The 14,073-nt window shown below is 41.4% G+C and overlaps 1 long non-coding RNA gene across 1 annotated transcript; it reads left to right on the top strand.

The window, feature by feature from the left end:
- The first annotated feature begins 8,732 nt into the window (after positions 1 to 8,732).
- Positions 8,733 to 10,407, top strand: LOC109479553. The gene is made up of 3 exons (XR_002140790.1): positions 8,733 to 8,829; positions 8,949 to 9,077; positions 10,309 to 10,407. It is a non-coding gene; the product is annotated as an uncharacterized LOC109479553 (long non-coding RNA).
- The last annotated feature ends 3,666 nt before the right edge of the window (positions 10,408 to 14,073 follow it).

Here is a 14,073-nt window from a genome sequence, read left to right as displayed (position 1 = left end):
CTTCAAATTGTAGGTCGGACCCTTGGAATATCCAGTTCTTTGTTATGCAAGAAAAATATGCACGTTTCGTAAAATTCGCGCACGTGGCGTACGTGCCAGATAGCTGTTATGAAACCCAGTTCTGTTGTAAGGCCACAGCAAGTAATTTACATAGATGACATAATGATTTTTTGCCTGGTTTTGGAGAAAAAAACAAGAAAGAAATTTGGTTGCCCCTGACAGTGGTCAACACGCCGAAAATGGGCAAAGATGTCTGTTACCATGCCGGTACGTGGATGGCAGATAACTATGAAGAGAGGAGAAAAGACAAGTCTCTGATTTACTGTTTTGTCTTGTACTTTGATGCAGTGAAGCATTTAATTCCTTTTATTTGTGATTGTGGCTGTGCATGTGTGATGTTCCCACTGAATCAAAACCTTGTGCACAATGATTGAAAAATTTGAAAATCTATGTCAAAATTTGATTGATGTCGAAATTTTGAAATCTTGTTTTTTGCATGGGGGTTCGCCTTGTTTTCTTTCGCCCTATCGCATTACATTTGTAGTCTGTGGAGGATGTCATCCATAAAGTTTACTTGCTGTGGCCCAACGACGGTCCCAAAATAGCTCGCAAGCGAGAAAACAACTATTGGAGCAAGCTTGACATATGATATGAGTGGTTATATGAATGAATGAAGACCTTTATTGTACATTAGTGTTCTACAGAACTAAGTACAGAACATGAACATAAACATATACATTACATACATATGAACATATAAGAGTGTAAATAAATGTCTAATTTCTATTCTTTTCGGCTTCATCTCGCTTAGTAGTGATTGTATGGATATATGCGGCTGTGAGATTACTTAGAGTAGATTTATCAAAAGTTAAAAGGAATGCAAATTTCTCTTTACTAGTCAAATATCTGAAGTGGGGAAATATACTTAATACATGGGTAAAAGATATGATAAAAAAATGGTTATGGTTTACAGTAAGGTGTGAAATCTTCGTGCTAGAGGACGGAAGGTTCAAATATCACTGTTTGTGATCCTGTTCAGTCGCCGAAGGGTTCCAGGAAGCCACTTCATTCAAAATAAAACAGCTAAGAGGCACGGACGTCATATGATGACATCAAAGCGCGCACGAATTTCGTCCATTTCCGAAAACAAAGTTACAAGATACAAGATGACTTTCTTCGCTATTCGCAGTGTGAATGACACTGAATTAAAATCGAATTAACATATACTAAAAATCTTAATTAGATAAAAACAGTTGCAGTGGCTAAAATATTGACGTATTAAGATAGACTCAGTTGAATAATATAGGTGGCTATAGATATTTACAACTGCAAGTTAAGATTTTATGTCAGACAAAGCTACAAAAGACAGACTGGTACAATATATTTACAGTACAGTGCTGATTTCATGCCAAGTCCGTGCTGGTTGAGCAAATTGATCATATATGGAATACAAGAGTTCTGGTATCTTCTTGTTCTAGTCGTGGGAAAGTCCAGTTTATGACAGTTGCGGGTCACTCTACTAGAAATCTGGGCCCTGTGTAGTGGCAGCCAGTCTAAAATCATAAGGGAACGAACAAACTTGAGACATAATTGCTCGCGTCTGCTGGCAAGAGTTGGCAAGTCAAGGTGTTCCACTGCATGTGAGTTTTCGACCATGATGTAATAAATGGTTTATTGGCCAAACATCACCCGTGTAATCGCAAATTATGGTGCTGAATTGATGCAGGGTTTACAATCAGATGATACAAAATGGTAATAATAATACACATAATACATAATCGTTCCATATTGTTGTGGAACTGCCGCAAGGGTCTGTGCGGCTGCCATTCGGCGCCACAAGGTGACCTCAATACGGCTTTCCCCAACCGAAGTTGGGTACCCATTCACACCTGGGTGGAGTGAGGAAAGTCGTGTAAAATGCCTTTCCCAAGGCAAGGGCACAACGTCGGGGCGCATGTTCAGTCATGTCCTACAAGACCTATGTACGCCCCATACTTGAATATGCGGCGACAGTCTGGGACCCTCATTCCCAACAAGACATTGATAGGCTAGAGGCAGTTCAGCGCAGAGCAGCACGTTTCGTGATGAGACGTTACAGGCAAACGTCAAGTCCCACAGAAATGCTAGAGGACCTGAACTGGCCCAGTCTTCAGGCCCGAAGAAAGACAGCCCGACTTGCCATGCTATACCGCATACAGCATAACATCGTCTGCACAGATGGTCTTAGGAGTAAACTACAGCCTGCCCCAGTACGTGAGAGAAGGGTGCACGGCCAACAGTTTGTACAGCCAGGTGGTAGGACCCAGTACCGTATGGCCTCATTTTTGCCACGCACAGTCAAAGAATGGAATGCTCTGCCTCAGACAACGGTGGAAGCCACATCTGTTGACACCTTTGTGTCTAAGGCTTCCAAACTACATCAGTCTTAGGTTGGTGACCTCTCGCCTCCTTCAACTAAAAGTGACAGAATGATCAACTTGATGATAGCGGTCACTTCAACTGGAAGAAGAGAAGAGGTCCCGGGTACGACTCGGGATCGAACCCGGGTCTCCCGGTTCACAGTCGAGTGATCTAACCACTACACCACCCGATGCCACAATCGGGTTACTGTAAATCATACAAAGCAGCTGCAAAATGAGCAAATATACGCCGCAAGTTTTTTTATTATTATTCCAACATGTAATCACCAGACGTGGTGACGACACACTCAAGTTTCTTCAACTTATATCAATGCTGCCACCAACACAGGGGACAAATACATGACAGGACAATACTCATTTTCACCTAAGTGAGGATAGTCGTGTAAAGTGCCTTTCCCAAGGGCACAAGATCGGTGGCATGTCAGGACTCGAACCCGGGACTCTTAGTTCCGAGTCGCGCACTCTGCCGCTACGCCACACGACCCCACAAACGCCGCAATTTGCAAAACAAAATATTGGACAACGATACTAATGTCGTAGTTTCTACAGTTACTCAATCAAATGGATTTTGATTTATATTGTAGAATGCCAGAATCAATTCCAGCTAAAAAGAAGAAAATGTAATGAGATTAAAATGAAGAGTCTGTTACTCACCATATCATACTCATAGACATAGTCATTTGCTGTCAATTGTTGAACCTTCGTGCATATCATGCCCACGGAGATTTCATAATGAAGGCAACTTTTTCTGCCGATATTTTTTTATACGTACACTCGTACACATATTCAGTACATTTCGACAGTGTCTTAAAATTGTAATATTCAGTACTGCAATTCTAAGACACTTTTTTTTCTCAGACCGCAACCTTCACATACTATGAGCAAAAAATGAATTACAGTATAGTAAGGCCACATCGACTTTATTTTATGGATGACGTCCTCTGAAGACCCCCAAACCAGTGCGCGCGGGCGAATAAAAAGAAGAAATTCGACCAAAAATAAAAATGCTACTAAACCACACGATTACGTACAAAGGCAAAGCTAGTATTGTGAAATTGTGGCCGGTACATAGCGACGTATACAACAAGCCGGCACATGCTGTTTTTTTGCGGAATTTATGAATCGGCACTGTACCTATGTACTTATTTCTTGAGTCGTGGAGCTTCGGTAGCCTGGTTGCCATCCTCCAGAGTTAACACCGGCTTTGTTGTCGCTAACTACCATGGACTACCCAGGCCTAAATCCAGGCCAGAGCCTCGGAGGACGTGATTTTTTTTTAGAACAGGAGAAAATCAATGCGCGCGCGGATGACATCCATAAAATTAAGTCTGTGTGGCCCAAGCAGCATCCACGTGAGAGAAAATGCAAGTGGCTAGCATCAAAGGGAGTCCTAGTTGTAAGCAATTTAATTGCGACCTTGGAGCTAAATATGAATATAATTTTCAATAAGCTGAAGGTATATAATGTAATATAGCCAACAGCATTCACATGAAAAAAAATATATGCCATACGTCTTTCATTCACGTGGCTGTCGATGGCTATATATTACATTATATGCCATATTGCAAATGATTCCCAGCTCTCGTTGTCAAATAAAGTGCTCACAAATAACAGCTGGGATTTCTTTTGATGCTAGCCACTTTGATGCTAGCAATCTGACTCAATCGAAACATAAATACACTGAAAAGGTCACTGAAAAGATCTTGATTCATCCAGTGGGGGTCACTGGAAGACAGACAAAAAATGTCCAGGCTATGCATGATGTAGGAAATGACTAACAAACTGGTGGACGTACCAAGTGCTAAGTACCTAATACATGTACCAGCCCAGAAGAGAACAAGAAACAGTCATGCCTTCAAATATCAGAGTTATCAACCAAGAATTGAGGTGTTCAAAAACTCGTATTTCCCCAGAACTGTCGTAGACTGGAACTCGTTGCCACCAAGCACAGTTGGGGCATCATCACTAGAAAACTTTAAACAACTCCTGCAATCAAATTTGCAAAGAATGTGTGTAACAGAGCGTTCGGTGTGATATACTAGTAGCTAGCTGCCGCCGCGCCGCGTGCCTGCGAAGCTGGGCAGGTGTGTTACGCCGGAGTGCGGTTATACTGGCTATACAGATATAAATACAGATGATACAGATACATATAACCAGTGGCTAACACGTATTTTACATGGCGTATCACGGTTTAGCATATGATCCATACTTCTAATGAGTCTTGCGTGCTTGTACGATTACCAAAAAAAAAGTTCCCATGAAATAGTATGGGGCCGTTTTTGGAAGATGTTCGCAGTAAAAACGCATTGTACTGTACGTAGTATTACTGTGTGAAGCGACGGTCACAACCCGCCGTACGTGCTTCTGCGTGCTGTCTACGTGCAAAAACGTGGCCAAACGCAGGGCATCCGTGCGTGGTGAGTACCACCTCCGTACGGAATCCTACGGATTTGGGAGCACGCAGACACGCCGTAGAACTTTTTCTACGTGCGGTCTGCGGATTCACCACCCGTGCGTGCGAGTACGAGCGACGTGCGTGCCCCGTACGTGCCGTGCGGAAGAAGCACGTGTGAGTTCGGCCTCCTTACGGTAAAGTTGCAATCGCACAGAGATCGTACGTTGTAAGCACGTACAACTCACTTACCACTTGCGCAACGTACAATGCACGCAACCGCTCACGGCCAGACGTAACGTGCAGACCACACTCTTACACCTTGCGCAATCGTGCGATTGACGTGCGAGTGACGTGCGTCGACGCCACTTTTTCCCTACGTTTTCAGAAAAAAACGTAGCAGACGTAGCCTCCCAGAAAACGTACGGACAGAAAGCACGTACGGCGGGTTGTGACCGTCGCTTGATTGGGCATGTGGTCGCTTGCATTGACGTTAAATGAGTCTTCAACATCGCCACTTCGAATTCGTTGGATAGCTTTAGATCTATCAGACCATCAAAAGGCAGGAGTGAATCTCGTCCAACCGGACCCCACGTGGTTACCTCACGTCATTATATAATAAGCTCTTTATTCTAAAGCTTCATATGAAGCTCTTTCAAGTTCATACGAAGCTTTAGATTCTTCAAGACAAATTAGAGCTAAATTACCGGGTTGTTTGAGGGGTCTTGCTTCTTATTGTCACCTGTTAGCTTCAACTTCATTTGAAGCTTTGGATTCTTAACAAATTACTGGGTTGTTTAAAGGGGCTTGTTTCTTATTGTCACTTGTTAGGTTTAGCTTCATGTAAAGCTTTGTATTCTTAAAAACAAATTACTGGGTTGTTTGAGGGGTCTTGTTTCTTATTGTCACCTGTTAGCTTCAACTTCATGTAAAGCTTTGGATTCTTAAAAACAAATTACCGGGTTGTTTGAAGGGCCTTGTTTCTTATTGGCACCTGTTAGCTTTAACTTCATTTGAAGCTTTGGATTCTTAAAAACAAATTACTGTGTTGTTTGAAGGGCCTTGTTTCTTATTGGCACCTGTCAGCTTTAACTTCATTTGAAGCTTTGGATTCTTAAAAACAAATTACTGGGTTGTTTGAAGGGCCTTGTTTCTTATTGGCACCTGATATAGCTTTAACTTCATTTGAAGCTTTGGATTCTTAAAAACAAATTACTGCTTTCCGTAAATAATTTCATCAGGTTGGAAGATACTTAGGGTATAGAATTTTCTTCTTACACAACCAGTAAGGTTCTCACCTGCTTACGTTTCGATGTCTATCAGACACCTTCCTCAGAGCTTCTGACTGGAGTTCTGCAACTCGCCGCTATTTAGCGCCAATGTAGGTGGCGCTTTTGCGGCGAGAATGCAATCCCAAAGCAGTCTGGATAAGGAAGTCAACCCCAGTGATGAACCGGGACGAGGGGGGATACAAGCTCAGCCACGTTTGGGATTGCATTCTCGCCGCAAAAGCGCCACCTACATTGGCGCTAAATAGCGGCGAGTTGCAGAACTCCAGTCAGAAGCTCTGAGGAAGGTGTCTGATAGACATCGAAACGTAAGCAGGTGAGAACCTTACTGGTTGTGTAAGAAGAAAATTCTTAACCCAAAGTACTGCTTTGTTTGGGGGGCCTTGTTTCTTATTGGCACCTGTCAGCTTTAACTTCATTTGAAGCTTTGGATTCTTAAAAACAAATTACTGGGCTGTTGTAGGGGCCTTGTTTCTTTATTGTCACCCTCAGGCACAATACTAGATGACTTGAGATTTCTTAAGAGAGCTCAGAACTCAAAGTTCAAACGGTCTTCTACTTTCTATCAGAAGACTTTAGATGAAACAATTAGTGGCCGTCTAACTGCTTAGATCTTGCGACTTCTGCTTGGAGTCACTGACATCCAGAATTTGGGGTCACTGACATCCAAAATTAAATTACGCCTTCCGAACACTAGCCGAACGTCCCGCGACCATGGTTATGGTTGGGAGTAGGTCGTGGCAAAGCCGGCTGGTGTTCGGCGAGGTCGGCTATTATTCGACTGCGCAGACGAATGTTTCAAAATGTTGAAAACATTCGGGGGTTGGTCGGTAGGTTCAGACATGGTTGTTTGATATTCGGCTGTAAGTCAGCAGATTACCAGCCAACCATTCGGGAGTAAGTCAGCAGTTTTCGGGGTGTGTTCGGGGGTGAAATTTGACTCAAAGTACCTTTCCTATAAGGGCACAAGATCTGTGGTATGGCAGGATTCGAACTCGGGACCTTTTGGTTCGGAGCCGAACGTTCTGTCTTTACGCCATATACGACCCCGACGTTAGCTTTAGACCATGTTTATGTGAAGTCACCCAAACCGCGATTCGGGTAACTCACATTCCTCACATCTGGTCCACGTGCCACACATTCCTTTCAAACCGTGTCCGATCACAATTCGCCTGAGCTACATTTATTGTTGTTTGATGAAAACACGCAAGGTAGCGTGTTACAATACTTACATTGAAATCACATTGCGTTCAGACGCAAATCGCGATGCGGGAAAACCGATTCGAAACCACCTCTAGAAGTGGTTTGGGATCGAGGCACTTTCAATGTGATTTGGAGCGTTCAGATGGAGCCACGTGAAAGTAAACCAGGTGTAAGCGCCTTGGGTGACTTCACATAAACACGGCCTTAGTTCGCTAATCAAGATCCGCACGTACGAACGCACACGTGGGCCCCAAACGAAAACCCGTACGGTCACTTGAGTTGCCACCTAGACATCACTGCTCGATTTCAATGAGATGGCTTCAGATTTCTAAAGAGAGACGGATATGGACGTTCTTTGATGTGGTAGTGTACATGTAACCACCGGCAGCTACGTATACGTACGAGCAAAACATGTTTTAGCTGGGAGGTACAATTAACGGCCATCTAACTGAGAAAACCTTCCCGCACCATCTGTGTATTTTGTTTCTTACAGTGTGTTATATATTGCCTTCTTGTGCATGTTGTATTGTATGATTTATTCCTCTTATTGAATGGTTTGTATTTTACCTTTTAGATTCTGATTCACTATTCGCTTTGTACTAGGTCACGCTGATTTAATCATATGTATTACACTGATTTAATTATATGTATGGCATCCGTGCGCGCATTGATTTTTGCCTGTTCTTAAAATAATAATAACATCTCCAAGGCTCTGGCCTGGGTGCCATCCTCCATAGTCCATAGTAGTTAGTGACAATAGGGAGCCGGTGGTAACTACGGAGGATGGATCCAGGCTACCGGGGCTCCACGGAACTCAAGAACTCAGTACAGTGCCGACTTATAAATGCTGCTAAAGGCCAGCATGTGCCAGGTTGTCATAAAAGTCACCATGTACTACTGCTACTACTACGTACAGCAAATTCACAATACCAACTTTGTTCCTGTGATTTAGCGACATTTAGCAGCATTTTGTTTCGGGGGGGGGGGGATTGGCCACATTCCTACAGCTGGGTACAGCTACTGATCTAGGGAAGCCATAATGACTGGCTACCCCAGCTTTAAAATGCTCAATTGACTTAGCCATTACCAGATGGTCAGGTAGGGCATTCCATTCAATAACTGTTCGTGGGAAGAAACTACCTCTAAATGTTTCTGTTCTACAGTGTAGTGTGTTGAAACGTAGCTGGTGTCCTCTGGTTGGGTTTGTATTTCTATACCTATAGCTAGTAATGACTTATATCACTAGTGCCAATAAATTCCATACCGGCACAACTAGATACAAACAATAACCAAGAAAGAATATCAATAAAATTGTTACCACTGCCTAGTTACAAATCTTTCACAAGTTACCTATTAGTACATCATTATGTTCTGTGTTTATCTTTTACAGCTCGCAGGAGGCTAGGTCATGACCAAAACCAATATAGACTTTCACAAGTGGTTTACCAACCGTCCAAAGGACGCTTTGCGTAACAGTAGCCGCCTGGATTTTTGAAATCCAAAACGTTTAAACGCAAAATTGCAGGTAACTTTCAGTGCCAAGCATTTGTAGAATCTTCGCTAGGAATCTCAGCCGACATAGTTTTGGGAGTTTTACGGATAAGTTGTCGTAAAGTTGGTTTACGTTTGTTTTTCAAATTCCAGAGGATTTTCAAAATGGCGTCCGTGCATCCAGGTGCTGATCCAACGCAGGGACAGAAAGAGCCGCAGGTGATGATGGGACAGTTCGCTCCTGGCCCTGCCTTTCCCGCTGCTATGCCCATGCAGCCACAGGTAAAGTGTCACTAAATATTTGTAATTTAGAATCTAACAACGTGCTAAAATTTTTACAGTATGATTTAGACAATTTCTGGAACAGCCGCCATGTTCGAAAATGTACAGCATTGTGTTTACTCCCTCTGGATACAGCATTTTCTTTCTTACTGTATGTATACGACTACGAGAAAAGATTTCGGGATGAGAGAAGAAAGTATTATGTATCTATAACAAGGAAATACAATGTATTGGCTTTCATATTCCTCTTTCTTGGTTCATGTTAAAACTTTTCAAACGACGAAGAACTTAAAATTTTGCCTTCGTAGGACCTCTCAAACATGCCAAGTCAAGTCAAAGTTTATTGCACAACGAATGTAACAGGTACAATGTACATGTATGGCCGATAATAAAATTACTAGCTGGTATAAGTCTATAAAAATTTCGTATGTTTCTAGTAAGGGATCGTATGTATTCCGTAATATTCGTGTGTTTCTAGTAATGGATCGTATGAATTCCGTAAAATTGGTATGAATTCTTTGGCACCCCTGTACTATGTCTGCCAGAATGTTGAATATAACTACTGACTAAGAAGAGAAAAATGCCGATTTTTCTGGTTTGACCATCCAACATGGCGGACAATACTTACGTCATAGTCACATGAGTGTAAACCCCATATTTTACTAGCCTGGGTACCATCCTGGTTAGTTGACGTCCGCTCCCACAGTCGCTACCGGCGTTGATAATGAATGAATGAATGAATGAAGACCTTTATTGTACACACATACCCACTGGGTTAAGTACAGGTCACAAAAAAGGATGGAATATAGATAATGTTACATACATACATCGTCAGTAGCGCTAGCTACAATCACGTAAATTCGGTTTCTTCTCGTTTCTTAGTAATGGCAAAAATGTAAGAACAGATATGTTTCAACACAGAAGGTTTGTTTAAGCTTATTAGAAATATAAATTTATCTGTACAGCTTAGATGTATAAAGAGGGGGAACATAGATTGTATCAGATTATAAAGATCTACTCTCTCTTTGTGGTATAGTTTACATTCTGTTACAAAATGTTTCTCATCTTCGATTCTTCCTAGATCACAGTACCGACATATTCGTTGTTCTAGGGGAGTGCGCTTATGTCTACCGGTTTCGATGTGTAATTTGTGGCAACTAATTCGGAGTTTTGTGACGGCAGTTCTGTGTCGTAGATTATCAATATTCATAATATTTTGGGCCTTCTTCAGGTCATTACCCAGCAGCCTGTGGGGTACGTGGCTACCGCCGGCCCACAGACACGTGACTGGAGCAGTAGTCTGCTGGGCGACTGGTGCAAAGATCCCACCGCCTGTGAGTAGCCATTCAAACATGTATTAAGTCTTCATGATAACGGTATTCTTTGCCCGTTTTGTCTTGCAAAATGTCTACATTCTGCACAGGTCAGTGCAAATGACATTGAAGGGATTTTCCAACCTTTGCAACTTGTTCCCTCAATCCTATGTCAAGAAGAATGTAAGCCCGCAGTGAGGTGACAAAATTTATGGGTCAACGGTGCATATATGCAAATCAGCAAACGGGGGGCGATACCAGCTTATAACACCTTTGATTACGTTACTTGAGTTGAGTTGAGTACACGTTTCATTATTCCAAACGTTTAGCTTCCAATTATACAACTCGTGTTACTTTCTTCCGTTTGTCATCTTGTCCTAATAGTCAAATGTTATTTTAACCAATGCCCTTCTATTCCATATCTATTTAGTTTGTACATAACCTTGCAATATCTGTGTTTTGTGTTTTTCGATGGCAGGTCTGTGTTCCGGTTACTACACAGGCCTTTGCTACACCTGTTACATTCTCCCGCGCATGGGAGAGAACTGCTGGGTGGGTTGGATGTTCTCTTTCCCAGCCGCTCTTGTCCCTATGAGGGTCAAGATGAGGACGCAGTACGGCATACAGGTCAGTTTATGGCTTTTTCGTGACGCCTCAGTTTTGGAGGCATTAATTACCTCCATGAAAAATGGAAGTATTGTTTTTGGCGTGTCTGTGTGTCTGTGTGTTTGTGTTTCCGCACATTTGTAGTCAGCATAACTTCAGAACGCCTTTATGGATTGTGATGATATTTGCTATGTTGGTAAGTCTTAAAAAGGTCAAGGTCAAATATGGGCCTCCTGGTGGATGACCTTGGTACTGCAGCAGAACTTCAGGTTTTTGTATCTTTTGTTCTGAACATGCTATGGTCTTGACTTTTTGGTGACAGATAGCTTTTCGTGTCAGGAATAAGTGGTGTGGGTTTGGTCTCCCTAGCAGCTTGTTCTGGAACTGCAGGGCACTTTCAGGCGAAATCCTTAAAAGCCAATAAGTACAGATAGGAACAACGTATTTTCATCATTTTTGGTGTGTAGGTAGCTGAGAGAGAGTTGTACATGATTAAATACAAATTATGCAAATGAGGACTTAATTTGCATAATTAATGAGAAAATGCCATAATTTCAGTGTTTTATGTAATAGTACCTTTATGCATGATATCTATTTAATCTGTGGCAGGTGGAACATCAACAGATACCAATTATGTAAATGATGACCTAATTTGCATAATTAATTTGAAAATTCTGTGACTCCTTATTGGTGAATGATGGGACTTTTATACCTTGTGACATGTGTAAGTTACTTAAAGGTTAACACCACTATGCATATATTATGTTAATGTGGAGGTCATTTGCATAATTAATGAGGACATGTTGAAATGTATGACAAAGCAAGCCCGTATTTCATGAAGGTATGAGATCTCGGAACTCTTGTTGAGTGGGTGTTTTAATAATATTGATTTATCATTATATAGTACTAGTATATGATAGGTGTTGCTCTATCAGTGAAACAGCCGGTACATGTACTATTACTTCTATTCTGCTCATTTTCGTGTTGAGGATACTTAATGTTGAATTTCTTATCATCAGTTTGTGTCACCGTTACTTATGCATTGTAAGTTAATTTTATCGCTACTTCCACGGCAAATGCTCCGTGGAACTTCATTCGCTAGTGCCCCCACTTTGAAAATTCTCAACAAAGACACGTCTTGCCACTTCCACCGAAGCAAGTCACCCTTTCTTCCTCCATCCTCCATTACCCAAAACATTTTAGGTGGCTCCCATGAGCCTTGTACGTAATACTATGTTTTGTGGTGACCGATGAAGTAAATAAAAAAAAAATTGGACACTATTCTTTCATATTTGCTGTACAGGGCGATATGTGCAAAGACGTCTGCATGTCTTGTTGGTGCCCCTGGTGTGTTCTCGCGCAGCTGTCTCGCGAGATCGATTACGTCAACGGGCAGCCCGCCATGGATCGTCAGTAGAGGGGGTGACCACCAATTACAGCGTCTAATTCCATTGTTGAACTGCAGTAGCTCGGTTAATGCAATAAGCTAACAGTTGCAGATTAACCGAATTCATACTGTTTACCTTCGCATATGGTTTGCTCTGTTAATTCTTACTCAATCACATTCGCATATATGGTGACAGGAGTCTAAATCCCTCCTACTATAAAATTGCAACATGATGTAACCCAACACCAGTTACCATGGTGAGAGACAGTCTGGTTCAGGTCATTGACCAGGTCAGAGGTCAGTGTTTGGAACGGAAGATGAAGAACATAACAAAACTAAAGCCAGTAGGCAAACAAATGTAGCAGACGTTATACTACAGAGTACTGCCCTCTCTGGTGCACATCAAATTACAAAAGTAGCTACGCTCCGTATGATTATGGCCACTGGCCATTTCTGTAGCCGCTTCATCCTTTGTTGGTCTTTTCACATCTCCTGTACCTGTCCAATCTGGTGAATAGAATGCTGAGCTACATGATGATGTTACATCGCCCTATTTTCCTGACATTTGTCCTAGAGTAGTACCCATGACGTATGAGAGATTCACAAGTGTTTTTGCGATGCCTACCTACCTAGCTTCACAAACATATCTCAATTATCCTTTATGATATAGAGAATTTTGAAATCCGTAAAGCTATAACACAGCTAAGAATCAGCAGTCACAAATTGAATATAGAAACAGGAAGATATTACAATGTAGCCCCTGACCAAAGATTTTGCCCACAGAAAATCGAAGATAAATTTCATTTTATCATGGAATGCTCTAGATATGATGTCCTACGTAATAAGCTATTCAAATTTTTCACTTCAAATACGACAGATTTCAATAGACTTGTTGCTACAGATAGCTAGATTTGATTATATATTTAAATGCAACAGCCCACACAATGCAAAAATAGGTAAATACATAAAAGACTGTCTTGTTATTAGAAAGAATACTGATTTGCTGTCACATGTACCCATAAATAACTCCGCCTGATTGTAAAGCCTAAGCTAACTTTTGATTATTTCTTTTCTATATATAAGTTGTTAAGTTTTTATTCTATACCTATCTATTTTACTATGCTACTTATTTTTACCTATTTGCCATACAATGTACCCTGTACAATTGTCGTGCTATAAAGTTCTTCTATGACGGTGGTTATTGACCTCCGTGGGAAACTAATTGCTGACAAGAAGGTTGTTTTTAACCGTTCGTTTGATTTAATTGAATGAAAGACCTTTATTGCACATTTATGCTCTTTCGAGCTAAGTACAGGTCATGAAGACAAACTAAATAATACTATTGTTTACAGGATCGACTTCTTCTCGCTTCTTAAAACAATTGTAAACTAGAAAGGCCAATATTTGCTTTGGAGCAAATACAGCGATGGGTTCACCACATTTTACGACATGGCAGGGAAGGAATGAGAAACACAAGGGAAAACAATGATTTACATTGATATAACTATAATATGAAGTAACATACAACTAAAACAACAGTTGGATAGCTATTCCCTACTTTATTGGTTAGGATTTTTAATTGCATAATGCAAACTGTTGATTTTCAAAAAAAAAAACGTTCATGCCCCGCATTCCAATGCTGGAGCAGAAAAGCTTGAAATACCTACCAAAACACTTGAATAAAGACATA

This window comes from Branchiostoma belcheri, unplaced genomic scaffold, assembly GCF_001625305.1.
Source record: "Branchiostoma belcheri isolate BF01 breed outbred unplaced genomic scaffold, Haploidv18h27 scaffold49, whole genome shotgun sequence".
In the NCBI taxonomy this organism is placed as follows: Eukaryota; Metazoa; Chordata; class Leptocardii; order Amphioxiformes; family Branchiostomatidae; genus Branchiostoma; species Branchiostoma belcheri.
The sequence above is the reverse complement of the archived record's forward strand: the minus strand, read 5'-3'. Positions and strand labels throughout refer to the sequence as shown.